Genomic DNA, 16,331 nt, shown 5'->3' with positions numbered 1-16,331 from the left:
TGACATAACATTTGCAAGCTTTGCAGGGACCACAGTTGTAAATTAGATTTAATATTGATCAGGTAGTTCACAGTCAGGGCCAGAGGGAAAATTGGACACAAATTTCTTTTGTAAAAGTTTGTGCCTTCGATTCCGTTTACTAATTAACATGGCGCAGCAGATAAACAGACAGCTCCACGCGGTTAGCATGTGCCTTTGTCACCATCCCAATCACTGAGGGTGGATTGAGTCCTGAAATGATCATTCTACTTTTCTGAACAATGGTGCCCAAAGTATAATGTGGCATTTAAAGACAAGATTCATATTGAATTCACATCTGATAGTAGAAAGCACATCTCATAATGTCTCCGCCAACAAACTGGATAGATCAAGATGCAAAGTTTTATAGAACTGCTAAAAGTCCTTCAGTACCATTAGAAAAAAAGATATGAAAAGCTGGAAAAGTACAGGAGCCTGAGTAGGATTGTTAAAGATTTGTTTTCTTCTTTTCTGCAAAAGTACAGCACAGAGAATATTACTTTTTATAAATCAATACCACTATTGCAGTAAAATAATTTCATCCAGTGGTCACAGATGAAACAAGTGTAAGCCTAGAAAAATGATGTGAAGTGATGTGAAAAACAACCCTACTGGCCTGAACTCTTTATTACCATCTCTCAATGAAACCTAGTAATGTAATAAATGACAGAAGACAAACACCAAAATGGTCCCTCCACTCTGCCCTGTAAGCTGTTTAGGGTTGTAATTGCAACCCCTGGGCAGGTTACCCCACTTCCTTTCGTTTTAGGATTGTAACTGCTGCTCCATGCAGGTTATCCCATGCCTTCTATGTAGGGTAATTAGAGCAGAGAGCTATGAAACCTTGAGGCAATGGTTTGGATACAAAGCATAACTTTTAAAACTGCTCGCAGGCGCCCATATCCACATATATATTGGTGCACAGTAATTATTTATTACTGTATTTTATAACCTGCACACCAATGATATGTGTAGGTTACAGTATACAAGTACATTTGCACACATATATGCTCGCGTATGTAAAAACTGTGAGCCTCAAAAGCCAAAACGATTTATCCGTAAAAATAGTGGCACTTATCCGGATAAATTCCGATTTATGCAGCTAAGTAGCAGCACATGGCTGGATAAGTCTGAAAAGCCCTACTTGTCCATCTTAGTAGCACTTTTTGGAATTATCTGGGTATATAAGATAGTTGGAAAAGTTTTTTTTTAAAAAAAGCGCTATTTATTTATCCAGCTAAGTTCTATTTATCTGTCTAGTTAGTGGTAAAGGTGCTACATATCTGGATAAGTTAGAATTTAGCTGGATAAATGTGTACAAATGATATGCTCCCGTATTTGTACTTCATATTTTGAATAGATTTTACTTACATTATTTAGATGCATTTACTTCCCCGAAAGTCAACTTTTATATGCGTGAGTCAGGGGATTTTATAACCAATTGGTCTATCAGTTCACACAATCCATCTGCAGCTCGTGAAGACCCTTCTAGCTTTTCAGCCTGAAGTCCCCCCATGTCACCTAGACCCCTCATCCAGCCATTTTTTCACTTTTAAGATGTTTGCGATCAATTAAACCAGATACTGAACAAAAATAAATATACGCAAGTAAAACACTTGCTCACATCACTTTGGCCGGCTGTAAAATAGCAACTTATGGGCAGAAATGTGGGCCCTTCCCCGGAACGACCTTGGCCTGCCCCTTTTTCACACGAGCAAATTTACTAGCAGTCTCTGATTCACGCACGTATGTTACGGTTTTTAAAACAGAATGTACTCGGGTATAGGCTACGTTATGCGCACACGTGCTATTCTTTACACGTGCTTCTTTTGAAAGTTTGCTTCACTATGCTTGTTTCAGGGTTGGTATGATTTTTTTTTTTTAACTTCCAACCCATTTGAATATCATTAGTTACTGCATCGGAGTTTTATTACATCAGGTCCTGTGCCATCATGGGTATTCTTTTCCTTCCCTTACTTGTAGCATGCAGACAGTACTAAAATCAGCAGTACTGGATAGATTGCCCAGAATATCAGCTGGCCTCTTTCTTGTCTCTATTGCTTCCTTTGGTCTTATATCTAAGTTTTCTTTCTGTTTTATAGACACATCTGGGTGTATACATGTTACCTCCCCCCCATCCATCAATAATGTTTCAGGCCGATGCAATAGAGTGTGCTCGGCTGAGCGCACGACTTCACCGGTGCTTGGACGCGTGTTTTAGGCGCACGTCCAAAACTTCTCGTGCAATAAGGGGATTAGCACATCTAAAACGCGCGTCCAAACAAGCACGAAGCTAACAGGGCTCATCACATGTAAATTCATGTTGATGAAGCTATTAGCTAGTATCCCCACCCCCCCACCCCCCATGCAAAAAAAATGTGCACCCAATGCGCACATTTTTACGCTAAAAAATTAATGCCTGCCCGGAGCAGGCGTTAAATTCTTGAGAAGCCCCAAACGTTTACAGAAAAGCAGAAAAAATTGCTTTTCTGTAGTTCCTCTGACTTAATATCATGGCAATATTAAGCTGGAGGAACCTAAAAATGGAGAACAGAAAAAAAAAAATTTTAAACTTAGTGTCACCGGCGGTCAGGTTGGGAAAACAGATGCTCGTAAAATTGAGCGTCCGATTTCCAAACCCGCTCATAGCCACCTCTCTTGGGCACCCGATGACGAGGAGGCACTAGGGATGCAAGGTTTTCCCTAGCATCTGCTTTCTACTGCGGCAGCCCAATTAAATATTAAATTGGGCGCCCGGGAGAAGTGGATCAGCACACATTAAGGGGCAGATTTTCAAAGCCCTACGTGCGTAAATCCGGGAGGATTTACGCGCGTAGGGGGGTTAAGCGTGCCGGGCCTCTTTTCAAAAGGCCCGGTGACGTGCGTAAAGCCCCAGGACGCATGTAAGTCCCGGGGCTTGAAAGAAGGGGCGGGGTGGGCAGGGCCAGAGCCTCCAGGCACAGTGGTCATTTGGTGCTGTGTCAGGGATAGCAGGCCGGCTGTTGGCCAGCACATGCAACCTATGTCTGCCCAGAGACAGGCACAACTTATAAAATAAAATAAAGGTTGGGTGGGGGTTTAGGTAGGGCTGGAGGGCAGGTTAGGGAGGGGAAGGGAAGGGAGGGGAAGGGAGGGGCGGAAGGAAAGTTCCCTCCCAGGCCGCTCGGAGCGGCCTGGGAGGGAATGGGGAAAGCCATCGGGGCTCCCCTAGGGCTCAGCACGCACAAGGTGCACTAGTGTGCACCCCCTTGTGCGCGCCGACCCCGGGTTCTATAACATGCATGTGGCTGCGCGCGCATGATATAAAATCGGGCGTACATTTGTGCGCACCGGGTTGCACGCACAAATGAACGCCTGCACATACGTCTTAAAATCCGGCCCTTAGAGAGCAGACACTCAATCAAGAGCACCCATTTAATGCACACCGATATTGTATTGGCCTGTTTGTGTTTAGTGTCCCGTTCATACCAACGTAACCCCACCCGGTGTGCAGGTCTAGCATGGGTGAAGCCATAAAGTTATTTATGTTCTTTGGCACAGGGACCCTGGCTAGCATTTTACCTCCTTTACTTCCCAAGGTGTGGATTTGCTGGACTGGGAGAAAAAAGGAGTCCTTTCAGGTCCTGATGAGACAAGGGTGATTTTCTTGCACATTCCCTTGTGTTTCCCCTGGGGAGGATGCTGGTCTCTGATGTGGGTGAGATGAGTGCAGAGCTAAATACTCTGGAGCTACATGGTTAGTGTCCAAAATAAGTCTTTACTATTAAGCACTGTTGGTGAATGTCACAAAATTCAAACTGCAGCACCACAGAAATCTCTCTTCAGATTCTTTACAGCCTCTTCCCTCTATCTGTGCCGGACTCAGTTATATCAGGACAGGGAAAACACCCACTCTCTTGGATTAAGGTAAAGTGTAGCTCCCAGATGGGCAGGGTCTTTAGGAAGGTCAAAACCCCTTCCAAGCTGATAAAATAGCAAAGTCTTTGGCACAGTGAGCAAATCTTCTCTTTCTCTCCCCAGGGCGGTGAACACCGGATGGGTGACCCCAGTGATATTATTTTCCTTTCCTCACAATTAGCAGATCTTCAGGATCTCCTTGATCTGACTCACTCTTTAGTACTCTCTCTGGATCCTTGATGGAAAGGACTCTCTTTGAAACAAGCAGTTCCCTTGCTTCTAGCAGGAAGGAAGGGGCAGCCAAAAACCTTCCTTCTGGATCGTCTAACGAAAGTGTTCTTTCCCCCAAAATGGGACAAAAACTGAGTCCCCTCCTCACAGCAGGTCACCATCACCTCAGGAATGTATCTTCCCTATCCATGGGCATTTCACACGCAGGGTTCCCCAATCCCTGCGTGCAAGACAGGCCCAAGTGTCCAGTGAGGCTCCTAACAAAAATCTCAAAACCCTCAACTTAGACACAGAGGGATATCCCAACCAGCTAGTGAGTAGGCTGGAAGGAAAACCCTCCCAGCCCTGGTCAGGACCCACAAGCTGGGCTGGCCTGCCTTTGCTGACTGGGCCTGAAAACAGCAAAAGGTAAGGTCCTTACACCTCTGCACGCTGTGCTAACAGAAAGGGACTGCCTCCCGAGCTTACTGTGGAGAACTCCTAAATAGCTCCAAGGGGACGGCCATTCCAGACTCCACAGAAGGAGCAGCTGTACTTGAATGGTATCTCCCTCTACTCTAAGCCACTCTCTCTAGCTAGAGACTCAGCCAGTTCTTAATGGTGAAATGACCGTAGGGTCTGTCACACCAAATATTTTGTATCTTTCAGAGGGTCTCAAATATGCGGAAAGGAGGCTTCATTAGTTCTGCGTGGAAGTTCTTGCTTTTGTAATATCTTCTATATTTTTACTAGGGGTGTGCACAGGAAATTTTTTAATTTTGTTTTCTTTCTTGGAGTATTTTTTTTGTTTGTTTGTTTTATTTCTTTTTGCTTACTTAAAATGAAAACAAAAACAAAAACCAACAACAAGCAAATGAAAGGTAAACTAAAATGAAACAAAAATTTCTAGTCCAGTCCTCCCATGAAAACAAACTATAATAATCTCCCCAGGGCCCTTCTCCAACACCTCTCCCTAGCCAGTCCGATCCCTCTCACTCTATCTGTAGTGTGAAAAAAAAAGGGTAGGATCTATTCCTAGTTGCTCTTGACCTGCCGGTGCTTCTCTCATGATTGGCACTGGCTGACCTGAGGCCAGGGCCAATTTTTATGTTTTTTTGCACAAGAAAATAGTGTCGGCCTCTCGTTTGCTATTTTCTTCTACGGAAAGTATTAAAGGGTCAGTCAGTGCCATTCTGAGATGAACAGTAGTGGAGCAAGAACAGGGGATTGCTCCGGCATCTCCTTTTTCATACTACGGGTGGTGTCAGAGGGTTCTGGGGGAGGAGGTGGTGGGAAGAGGGCCTGGGAGGGCGTTTTAGTGGAAGCGGGCTGGTGGCTGCTGTAGAGAAAAGAAAGCAATGGAAATGCAAACAAAATTTTGCTTGGTTTTTCTTTCTTTCCATTTGTATTACTAAATGAAAGAAAACGGGAAATTTGGTTCAAATTTCCAGTTTCGTTTCAAACAAATGTGCATCCTAAATTTTACACAATTTTGAAAGGAAAGTTTTGTACTGCCATTTCCTTTATTTAAAAAAAAAAATCTTTTCTTAGTTTGGTCTTTGCTGGGGCTATAATCGTGGTTTCTATGTATCATCAATGTGATGTCTGAATGAGTTTTTGCCAGCAGTTTGGTTAGAACAGAAACGCCCTTTATATATTTATTTACCGGCACCATCAGCAAAGCGATAAACTCCTTCTTATTGAGGAGAGGGGAGACTTTCAGCACAATAAACGTTTACGAAATGATGGACCTCTTTAATATGGTTCAGTGTGCACCATTCAGGGTTTTCCTGTTTACCACAACAACTTGTCTGCCTGATTGCAAGACGGTGATAAATGTCAAAATATTTTATCAGGGCAATAAAAATGGAGCCCAACAAAGCGGCATTTTAATTTTGGATGCAGAAAGCATCATGATAAATATTGAACAGATTGACATTAATTGATAAAGATCACTACTCTCCTAAGCATTGCTGGATGCGGAGAGCATTCATATCTGCATGTAAAAAAAAAAAAATGTTACTTTAAATGGCAAATTATTGCTACATCTGCTGACCTTTAAGTAACTTTTACACCTTTGTCAGTGCTTTGTAATTAGCTCCCCCCCTCCCCTCCACCTCAGTCATGATAATGAGGCAGTTACTGCACTTCACATTTTCCACAGTCTAATATTTTTCAAAGAATAGCTGTGGGGGGAGTGTGGTTATTGTGAGAATGCTGTACTGTTTTCTTCGACAAGGCTTTTGTCTTAATCTACTTTCCGGGACAATTAATACATTTGCCAGGGTTAGAGAGCCTGAATTAATGTGCCTTCCAATTTGACTTGATTGGTTGTTACCTGCAGGCTTGAGGAAGACAGAAGGATCTCGGGTGACTGATGGGCGAGCATGCCAAAAGTCAGGCGCTCTCATTGACTGATGCCGCTCTCCTAACACCTGCGGATTCTAAAGCAGAGCTTCCCAAACTGTGGGACAGGTCCCAAAATGGGTTTACAAAACCTTCAGCCGGGGGGGGGGTGTCACAGGTGCCTCAAATGGCAGCACTCTTCAGGTGCCAGCAGCCACGGCATTAGTAGTGAAGTCAGCGTGAGGCCCACGAGCCCAGCATGTGCTCATATGCCCTGCAATGTCACTGCCCTTCTACGAGTTTCCGCGGTAACAGGAGGCCCTGCATGAGGAAGGATTAGAGCCTTTGCCGGACCTGCCAGTTTGCAAGTAACCCACAGACCCCCATGCAACGCTGCTACCGCTGGCAGATCACTGTCCGGCTTGCGGGCCAGTCGTGAGGGGAGAGCAGGGCTGAGTGTGTTGTGCATCAGTGGAGGTAGCCATCGCTCTTCTCTTCTCACCCACCACTGAATCTACCTAGGAGAAGGATGCTGCCCTTATTATCAGCCTGCCCTCTCTCCCCATCGGTTGTCATCCACCTTTGGCCCTGGCCCAAAGGAAAATGTTGATGCTGACCCTGGCTTGGGGGATATTTGAAGGAAGGGCTATTTTAAGGGAGGGATGAAATGCAGGAGGAATTTGAGGACTGGATAAGGTGGAGAGGTATTGTCAGTGGAGGGTGAGAGAGGAGGAATGACAGAAGATCAACTGGGAGATGTAAGAGGAGTGGGGGTGAGGGGGATAAACTAGGAGAGGAATGTAAGAGAAGGCCTGGAGGAAGTGAGGTGGGAAGATGAAAGAAGGGATGGGGGATAAATGAAGAGGGAATGGGGGTTGAGTTGGTAGGAAAGGGATCAGTTGGGACTTATAAGAAAGGCTTGGAGGTGAGAGAGAATCGGCTGGGGAATGTGAAAATGGCAGAGGAGGTGAGAGAAAGGTAAGGGGCTGGAGAGGTGAGAGGAGCGGAGATTGAGAGAGGCGTCCACAGAAGGGGATAAAGTTAAAAGAGGAGGTCCTCTAGAGGGGGTGGATATTGAGACAGGGGATCTGCTGGAATGTGAGAAGGGAGAGAAGAAATGATTGTTGGACAGGGACAATACCTTAGTTGGTAATTTGTTTTTGTCATCCTATGGAGTCATGTGAGGTTAAAGGGTTAAAATGGAGTCACTTTGTCTAAAGCAGAGCTTTCCAAACTTTTCATGTTGGTGACACACTTTTTAGACAAACATAATTTCACGACACGGTAATTCAGTCTACTAGTAAACCAGAGGTTAAAGGTTAAACGAACGAAACATATTTCTACAATTTATGTATGTTTCCTTAAATATATACATAAATAAAATGTTTCACGACACAACCTATCTCATGAAAACCTTAAATTTATATTAAAAATATATATTCCAAGATTCATGTTATTGTTATAATTTATGAGAAACAATAATAAAACAAATTGTCTGTCCCCCACACACTCATCTCTCTCCTCCCCCCCAGCACATGTCTGGCCCCCACACACTCATATCTCTCCCCCTCAAGCACATGTCTGTCCCCCCAGCACGTTTGCCCCCCACTCACTCATCTCTCTCCCCCCAGCACATGTCTGGCCCCCACACTCATGTACCTCGTCTTTTTGATTGTTGCCAGTTAAGTGCTTCACTCCCTTCCATGATCACTAGACACTGCTGCTTGCAGTCAGTACTCCTCATGGCCAGGCCTCATCGACAGCAGCAGCCAATGCAAGGATGGCTGGGCTCGTTCCACCCACCAAGCCCCCCAAAAAAACACGATTGACAGCAAAAATCACCCAATAATAAGCAACCCATAAACTGAAAAAAAAAAAGTGAATCTCTAGGGAAAAAAAAAGCCCAAACTCGCATCAGAGTTGACCGGGCTTGCGCGACACACCTGCACACTGCAGGCGACACACTAATGTGTCCCGACACACAGTTTGGAAAGCTCTGGTCTAAAGGTTTGGGAAACTCTGTTCTGAAGCATCCTTCTCTGTCCAGTGTTCCGTCTGGGTTGGATTTTGAGAGCTGAGCATCGGCATTAAATGTTTTTTGTTTGTTTTTTTCTGTAGGAGAAGAGTGAACCAAAGTTAAATGTGGCCATGCTGCCCTCACTGCTGCCACTGCAGTGCTGGATACCCTGAAGGAAGGGGATATCACTGCTAAAGACCATGCAGAATCCACCTTCTGGAGTCCGGCTTACTTTAGCTACATTTTGAAGGTACAGTACTTGTAAGGCCAAGAGCTCTTGCTGCTTGTCAGTACTTTCTGCCAGCACTGAAAGGCACCCTGGCTATTTTTCTATGTGCTTCTCTACAATTCCTGTGCAACGGGTGCATTTTCAATTGTTATTTTTAGACAGAATTTTCTTGATAAGTTAGTATAGGATGCAGTTAAGCAGCTCTGGTTCTCGAATGTCACAAGCCAGTCAGGTTTTCAATGTATCCAAACGGAATATGTATGAGATGCATTTGCATGCACTGCTTCCACTTCATGCTAATGTACCTCATGTATATTCATTGTGAATATCCTGAAAACTTGACAGGCTTACGGTACTCGAGGACCGGAGTTCCCTACCCCTGGTCTAAGGGGCAGGCAACTTCGGCCCTCCAATGCCACAGGCAAGTTTGGTTTTCAGGATATTCTCACTGAATATGCATGAGATATATTTTTATACAATGGAGGCACTGCACACAAATATATCTCATGCATATTAATTGTGGATATCCTGAAAACCAGACCTGATTGCAGCATGCAAGGGCCAGATTTGCCAACTTTGAGTTAGTCACTAAAACATGTGGACAATATAATTATGTATATATATATATTTTTTTTTATTATTATTTTTTTTAAGCAGGCTAAAATAATGCTAACTTTATGATGCAAGCTTACAAAATCAAAAAAGATACCAAGAACTATAGCTATCCATTCACCTTACACTGAGAACATGTGGCCTTCAAACTCAGTAGAAAATAACTGGACTTAATAGGTGTTTTGCTTGTTTTGTGCCATGTGAAATGAACAAGGACAATACAGGCGTCATTTAACTTTCCCACAAAGGATTCTGAATCGCATCCCATTTGTGTTTCCTACGCATTTAGCCAAACAAAGCCAAAATGGAAAGCCTCGTTCCTGTGACTCATTCAGGATACCTGAGTGATTATGGTACTGCAATTGATGGAAAACATTAAAAGGTCTGAGGATCAGAGCACACAGGAGGCCTTTACATTTTCTTTCCTTCATTAGTTATGTGACCCTCCTAAATCCAGGAGAATATCAACATATGCCTTTTTTTTTGGGGGGGGGGGGGTGAGGCAGGGTTAGTTAAATTAGTTTTCATGTAGAAAATGAGAACTTTACTTAATGCTGAGTGAGATTCCTGTGCTGCAGAGAATACACAGTAATGTGTTTTAAATGCTAATGGTCTTCTCTATTAGGTGTAGTAGAGCTTACGCTGAAATCCATGCTTTCGATGTTGCTGATGAGAACATCTTTTGAAGCTAGCATGGTGGCAGAGCCAGAGTGCAAAAACTGTGATTTTAAATTAAAGTTCTAAGTTCTATAATTTATTTGATGAGGTAGAAGCTCTGTGTCATTAAAATTCTGCTTCTGTGCCTTATGATGTGGGAAGGAATATTAATTTTCTGAACACTGATGTAGAGCAGTTGGTAGCCGATTTCCATAATGCTGGGTTTTGCTTTTTTTTTTTTTGTTTGTTTTGTTTCAAGGGCATTAAACCTGAAAAGAAGGTGGACCCCAGTGGAAAAGCTATAGATGATTACTGGCCATCTGCCAAAAAGATGCTTGGGGATATGGAATTTTTAGAATCACTGAAGGTATTTTGTCTCTTGCTCATTTTGAGCAAATATTTTTGCATGCTGAGTAAGTCCCAGATAACAGTGTTGTATGTCAAAGAAGATACTGAAGTTATATTCAACACTGGATGCTTTAGGATTGCACATTGCATGTTATTGAAATGTATATTATGCAAGATTACAAATTCTCTCAACACTCCAAAGAACAAGTGATTGTAGTTTGTTATCACTGTAATAGCACTAGTCTATTCATTTTTAAAGGCAGCAGTATTTAGGAAGTATAGGAGTTTTAAAATAGTTTTACCATACCTATAGGCAGGGCCCATTCGATGTCCTGTGATGCCACAGGAAAGGCTGCAAAATCCAGAGAACTGGTTAATCACCACAGAATCACAGGACACCATGGACCAAGTTCGAGGGCAGTGGCCAAGCAAGCCCACACGAGTGATTATATATCTCTCTGCCAATCTCACTTCACGCCTGCACCTTCTGCACTGAACTGGGCCAGTAAGAGAAGAAAGAGAGTGGCAGGGCCTCAGGACGTGTTCTCCCCTTCTGCCGGTTGAGTATGCTGGTGCTTTGAACTGCGCCACCTGAGGCAAGGGATGAGATGGTACTCCCCTCCCTCCCAGCGCCTCCCCACCTCCCTTCCCCCATGGACTCCCTCTCTCTGGCACCCACACTCAAGCACCCTTCCACATGCTTTCCTCATCCCCCCCCATCCACCCTCACACATGCTCTCTCTCTCTCACACCCCCAGGCTCGCAATCTCTCACACACACACATCCCTCTACACACACTCACTCTTACCAGGCCTTGATCTTCGCCGCACGGCACTCCGGGAGATCTTCCATGCCGCACGGCGAGCTGGGGCCCTGATCTTCACCGTGCGGCACGCCGGGAGATCTTTGCCACTCAGCACGCCAGGGCCTTGATCTTCGCCGCGAGCGGGGGGGGGGGGGGGGGTGGGAGAGGAGACCCCTGCTGTGTGGGGGGAGGGGGGAATTCTGCACTGGTTCTTTGTTTTGGCAGTAGGATGTGGCAGCCGCTAGAGGAGTTGGGGGGGGAAGGGGGCAGTTTTTTGCCGATTCCAAAGTTTGCCGCCTGAACTGGCTGCCTCACCCTGCCTCGTTAATAGAACTGCCCCTGGTGCCACACTATGGTGTCCTGCACATTTCAAAGCAAAACATTGCGGCTCCATGTGGCAGAGGGGAGGATGTGGCCCAAGGCACCACCATTCTCCTTTTCTTGCCTGCCCAGATCAGTGAAGGGATTGAAGAGAGGGGGAGTGAACAGGGATCATTGGTGAGAGAAGGCCTTGTTGAATTGGTTGGGAATAGATGTGAGAGAGATTGACTCGGGAGGACAAGGGAATTGACTGGGTGGGAGCAGGTGAAAGAGTTGCTGGGGAATCAGCTGAGTGTAGGGTGAGAGAGGGGTTCAGTGGGGGAAATACAAGGAAATAGGCCAGGCGGGGAGAAGAAGGATAAGAGGGGATTGGGGATTGGGGATGCTAGGGAATCTGCTGTATGTGTGTATGTGAGAGAGAGAGAGAGAGAGGGAGGAACAGCACCTGGCATGGGGTGGGGCTTCACGAGGTGAGAGAGAGAAGGCATTAGTGAAGGGGATGGGAGAGAAAGAAAACAAGGGGTAGAGAGGGGGAAAGAGAGTGAGGAATGGTGAGGCAGAAAGGGTCGGATCCAGGGGTGAAGCACTTCCCTCTCCCACATCCAGATCTCCCTCTTAGATCCCAGAGCCTCTCCCTTCTCTCCTTCCACCCAAATTCTGCCTCTCTTCCCCCTTTTCCTTTCTCCCAACCTCTCTCCCCTTCCTTAATCCCAGACCTTTCCTCCCTCTCCACTCCCAGAACACCATTCCTTCAACTTCCTTTGATGTACAACTGTCCCTCCTTCACACTTTTCTCCAATCCATGCTCCTTTTATCTCTCTCTGCTCCTCCCAGTTCTCCGCCATCCCCAAGATCTCATCTTCCTGTCCCGCTTATCTCCTAGCCCTGATATTTCCTTTTCTTCTCCTCTTCCCCTCCCACATGGATACCTGAGATCTTCCACCCATAAAAACCCCCAAAAATAAATTATACAGTCACATAAGCAAGGTTGTAAAACTATTTTTACTCTACATAATAAATCTATATTACTTAACATGCAAAACTATGCAGATTTATGCAATTGTGCCAAAGAATTGCTGCAGAATGGTTTAGCGCTCGCTGCTACAGGAAACTGGGAAACTTGGCTATAAGAATAGATATTATAGACGAAGGGCCTGATTCACTAAAGCTTTTCTTCCATTCTGTGTCCTTGGAGAGGAAGAACCTTCACTAATCAGCCCTAAATCAAATTGATTAGGATCTTTGGTGCCCCAATAGGGCCTTGAGCAGACCAAGTAGGGCAGACGTTTTCTTACCCGTTGACAATTTAATTAAGTGATTAGCACACAAATGTATACCCGATTTTATAACATGCGCGTGCAATGTTATAAAATCCAGGGTCGGCGCACACTTGTGCATCTTGCACGCGTCGAGCCCATGGGGAGCCCCGATGGCTTTCCCCGTTCCATCCAAGGCCGCTCCGAAATCGGAGCGGCCTTGGAGGGAACTTTTTTTTGATCCTCCCCACCTTTCCCTCCCTTCCCCTATCTAACCCACCCCCCAGCCCTAACTAAATCCCCCCTACCTTTTTTTCAGGCATTATGCCTGCCTGAGGCAGGTGTAACTTGCGCGTGCCGGCCAGCTGCCAGCGTGCCATGCCCAAGTACAGGTCCGACCGCCCCCAGACCGCCGCCATGTCCCCGGCCCCGCCCCCGGACCGCCGCCACGCCCCCAGCCCCGCCCCCGGACCGCCCATTTTGGAAAGCCCCGGGAGATGCGCGCCGCCGAGCCTATGCAAAATAAGTTCGGCGCACGCAGGGGTAGGTTTTTGGGGGATTACGCGCGTATCTTACGCGCGTAACCCTTTGAAAATCTACCCCTAAGTGCACTTAATGCAGGTAACTGGTTTTTGAAAATTGTTACAATAATATGTTACATTTACATGCATAACATGTTAAACATGAATAGTATGTTTAGAACCTAAGTAAGAAAATATCACAGTATCTTCTACCACAGTTGCAGGGCAATGCCCTCGATGTGTCTCTATCCAGCTTGAGCTTTCTGTCTTACTGAGCTTATAGACATGGTGGCTCAGTAATAGTGCTGCCATGGAGAGAGACCTGGGTTTGATTCCTGATGCGGGCCTTTACACTCCTTGGGTTGGCCATAGGGTTGCCAACTTTTCCATGGAGCAGGACCAGACACTTGGGGGAGGTGGGGAGGGGGAGCCAGCCGCAGCCATCCCCCCTTTTTTTTAATAGAGCATAAACTTTTCCTTAGGCAGATTCATCCTGCCTGTCTTTGGGACTCAGTTCGACTCTCCTCTTCCTCTGCGACTCCCAGGAGGACAGCGTGAAGAAGAAACAAGTGCCGCACAGCTGTGGGAGAGGAGGAGAAGGAGCAGAGTCAAACCGAGCCCCGAAAACAGGCAGGTGATTGGAGCACTGCCAGGCTGCCACCGCTGATTGGCCCCTGGCCTTGCCTGACCGGGTTTTACAGTGTCCGGTTAGCCTTGTAACCCGAACGCTGTACAATAGGCTGCAAAACTGGGCTGTCCGGTCGAAAACTGGGCAGTTGGCCACCCTAGTTGGCCAAGGCTGAGGATGCTGAATTCACAGCCCCGGGGTTTGGGGGGGAAAGAGGAGGGAAGGGAGGATGTCATAGTCATCGCTCAATGGTGACAACTAGTGGACGGAGAGAGGGCCTGTGATTGCAGGGTTCCAGAAGGAGCCATGGCATAGGATCCCCACCCCAGGTCTGTCACTGCAGCATTGGGACCACAGTAAGTTGGGAGCGGCTATAAGGTAGCTGAAAAAAAATATCCCCGGATAGTTGTGAATGAAGGCTCAAGCTGCCAGATCCCAGCCCTGATTCCCACTGAGTTGGAAACCAAAAGAAACGGGAAAAAATGCCAAGTCAAGAAAAAACAAGCCATGATACATGATATATTTGTCCTATTTATGACATCTTAGCAACAGCTGTCATTAATATGTGCTTAGCATCTCCATTTCTTTCCCATTCAGATATTCTTTACCTGACAATATTTATTTGTCGGAGAGTCAGGTCGATGTCACTTGTTCATTCTTGATTCCTGTGGAAAGCTGAAGCCTGTCTGCTGCATTCTGCTTTTTCTATTCACTCTCCATATTATAGCAGTGATGTGTTTTGGCACAATGAAACCATCTGCAGCAGCAGGGAAGTCACCCTCTGGCACTTGTGCTCTTACTCACAGATAGAGTAAAGCCGGGGAGAGGACTCCCAATGGGTAGAAAAAAAAAAAAAAAAAAACACGAACTGTCAAAATGTCTCTTGTGAACTCTATGAGGGAGGTAACTTGGGGAAATTTTGAGGATTCCATGACACTCTGGGAAAAAAAAAAAAGGGGGTGAATTGCCAAAAGCCTGAAACTTTATGTGCAGCGGTAGCACCAGTCATCACGATTTCAGCCTTTGCTACTGCCACATTCATTCATCTTTCATAAATATTCATACATTCACATTCACTCGTCTTTCATGATCATTTGAACTCCCTACTTACCTTCCTCCATATTCCTGCATCTGACACAGCAGGGGTTTAGGTAAAAAAAAATGGGAGGTCAGACGACAGATGAAAGTATCGCGAATAACCTCCTTTTTTTTCCTCAGTTCTACTTGCCTCTAGCCCATAGGTACTGAAGTTCATTAGGCATGGACTGTAAGCAGTAGACAAAGGTAGACAGTCACATCTGTAATCATTCTAGCCGATAAGTACTGCAGGGTAAGTTGCGCTGAAGGATTTATTCACTATGAAAGAGGAGAGAAACACAGTGGGACAGAATACACCAAAAGGAAGGACCAGCATCTTTCAAAAACAAAAAGATGCAACTAAGCAGTCAGTCCAAAAAGGAAAAGAGAAAAAAAAAATGAAAGCGAAATGAACTGCTCGGCCCTATGGGATGGGACTGGTATAGTCAACTATCAGGCTGAATCCAGCTATTGTGTTCATCCGGGGTGCCTGAGCTCAGGCATGCCGTTCTCTAGATGATGTGCCTTTGGGGAATAGGGGACCATCCTTGCTGCCAGGAGAGGGTGCAGAAAAGTTTAAGCCTTGGGGGAAGGTCATTTTCAACAGCCTGCGTACGGTTAAAATTTACCATTACAAAATACCTGCAGATGTTAGCCCAGAATTTCAAAGCAGACTTCTGCGAATAAGTCGGCATTGAGAATGTGTGGGTTCTGCTGATGCCTGTGTAAGCGTATGGCTCGGGAAGTTACCCCTGCTCTCAAGCCGGTGGGACTTCCTGAATGTTCATTCCTACGCAGACTTTTGAGGGGGGAAGTAAATGCTAAATGCTTTCCCCACCCAATTGCTCCCCCACCTGGAACGCCTACCACGGATGCAGGAGAAAGTGCAGGGCGTACTCAGGTTATCCACGTACTTTGCCCCACAACCTCTCCCTCGCTGGATAACTTTCAAAAGCCAATTTACACACATGAGCCAGAGTTTTTGTGTGCAGATCCTTTAAAAAAATTATCCCCGAAGGTGGTTCATGTGTAGATTTGGCCTAGCAGAGGAACCGAAGTCACCCCAGCATGACCAGATAAATACCCAAGTTGTAAGGAGCCTATCGCCTGGTGAATTCACATTCTCTGACAGCCAGGATCATGATTGTGAGCCTGTTGTGACATTGCATGGAAAGCTGTACCTCAGGCACAACCAAGCACAATAAAATGAACTAAGCGCCATTAAAGAGAGCAATTTTGAATAGCCTGTGTAATTTGCAAAGTGCATGGGCACTGTAAGCCATGCTACATTGCAGTCAGTCTTCAAATGGAAGGAGAGCATGTTGTTCCTCTCCGAACATTAGCAGCTGCAAAGTGCGGATGCTAAATGTACTGCATGCACTGCGTCTG

The 16,331-nt window shown here is 45.7% G+C and overlaps 1 pseudogene; it reads left to right on the top strand.

Moving 5' to 3' along the window:
- LOC115089436 overlaps positions 1-16,331 on the top strand; it is a 1,328,227-nt pseudogene that overhangs the window by 1,049,915 nt on the left and 261,981 nt on the right.

The sequence above is a fragment of the Rhinatrema bivittatum genome, chromosome 4, assembly GCF_901001135.1.
Source record: "Rhinatrema bivittatum chromosome 4, aRhiBiv1.1, whole genome shotgun sequence".
NCBI lineage: Eukaryota > Metazoa > Chordata > Amphibia > Gymnophiona > Rhinatrematidae > Rhinatrema > Rhinatrema bivittatum.
The sequence above is the reverse complement of the archived record's forward strand: the minus strand, read 5'-3'. Positions and strand labels throughout refer to the sequence as shown.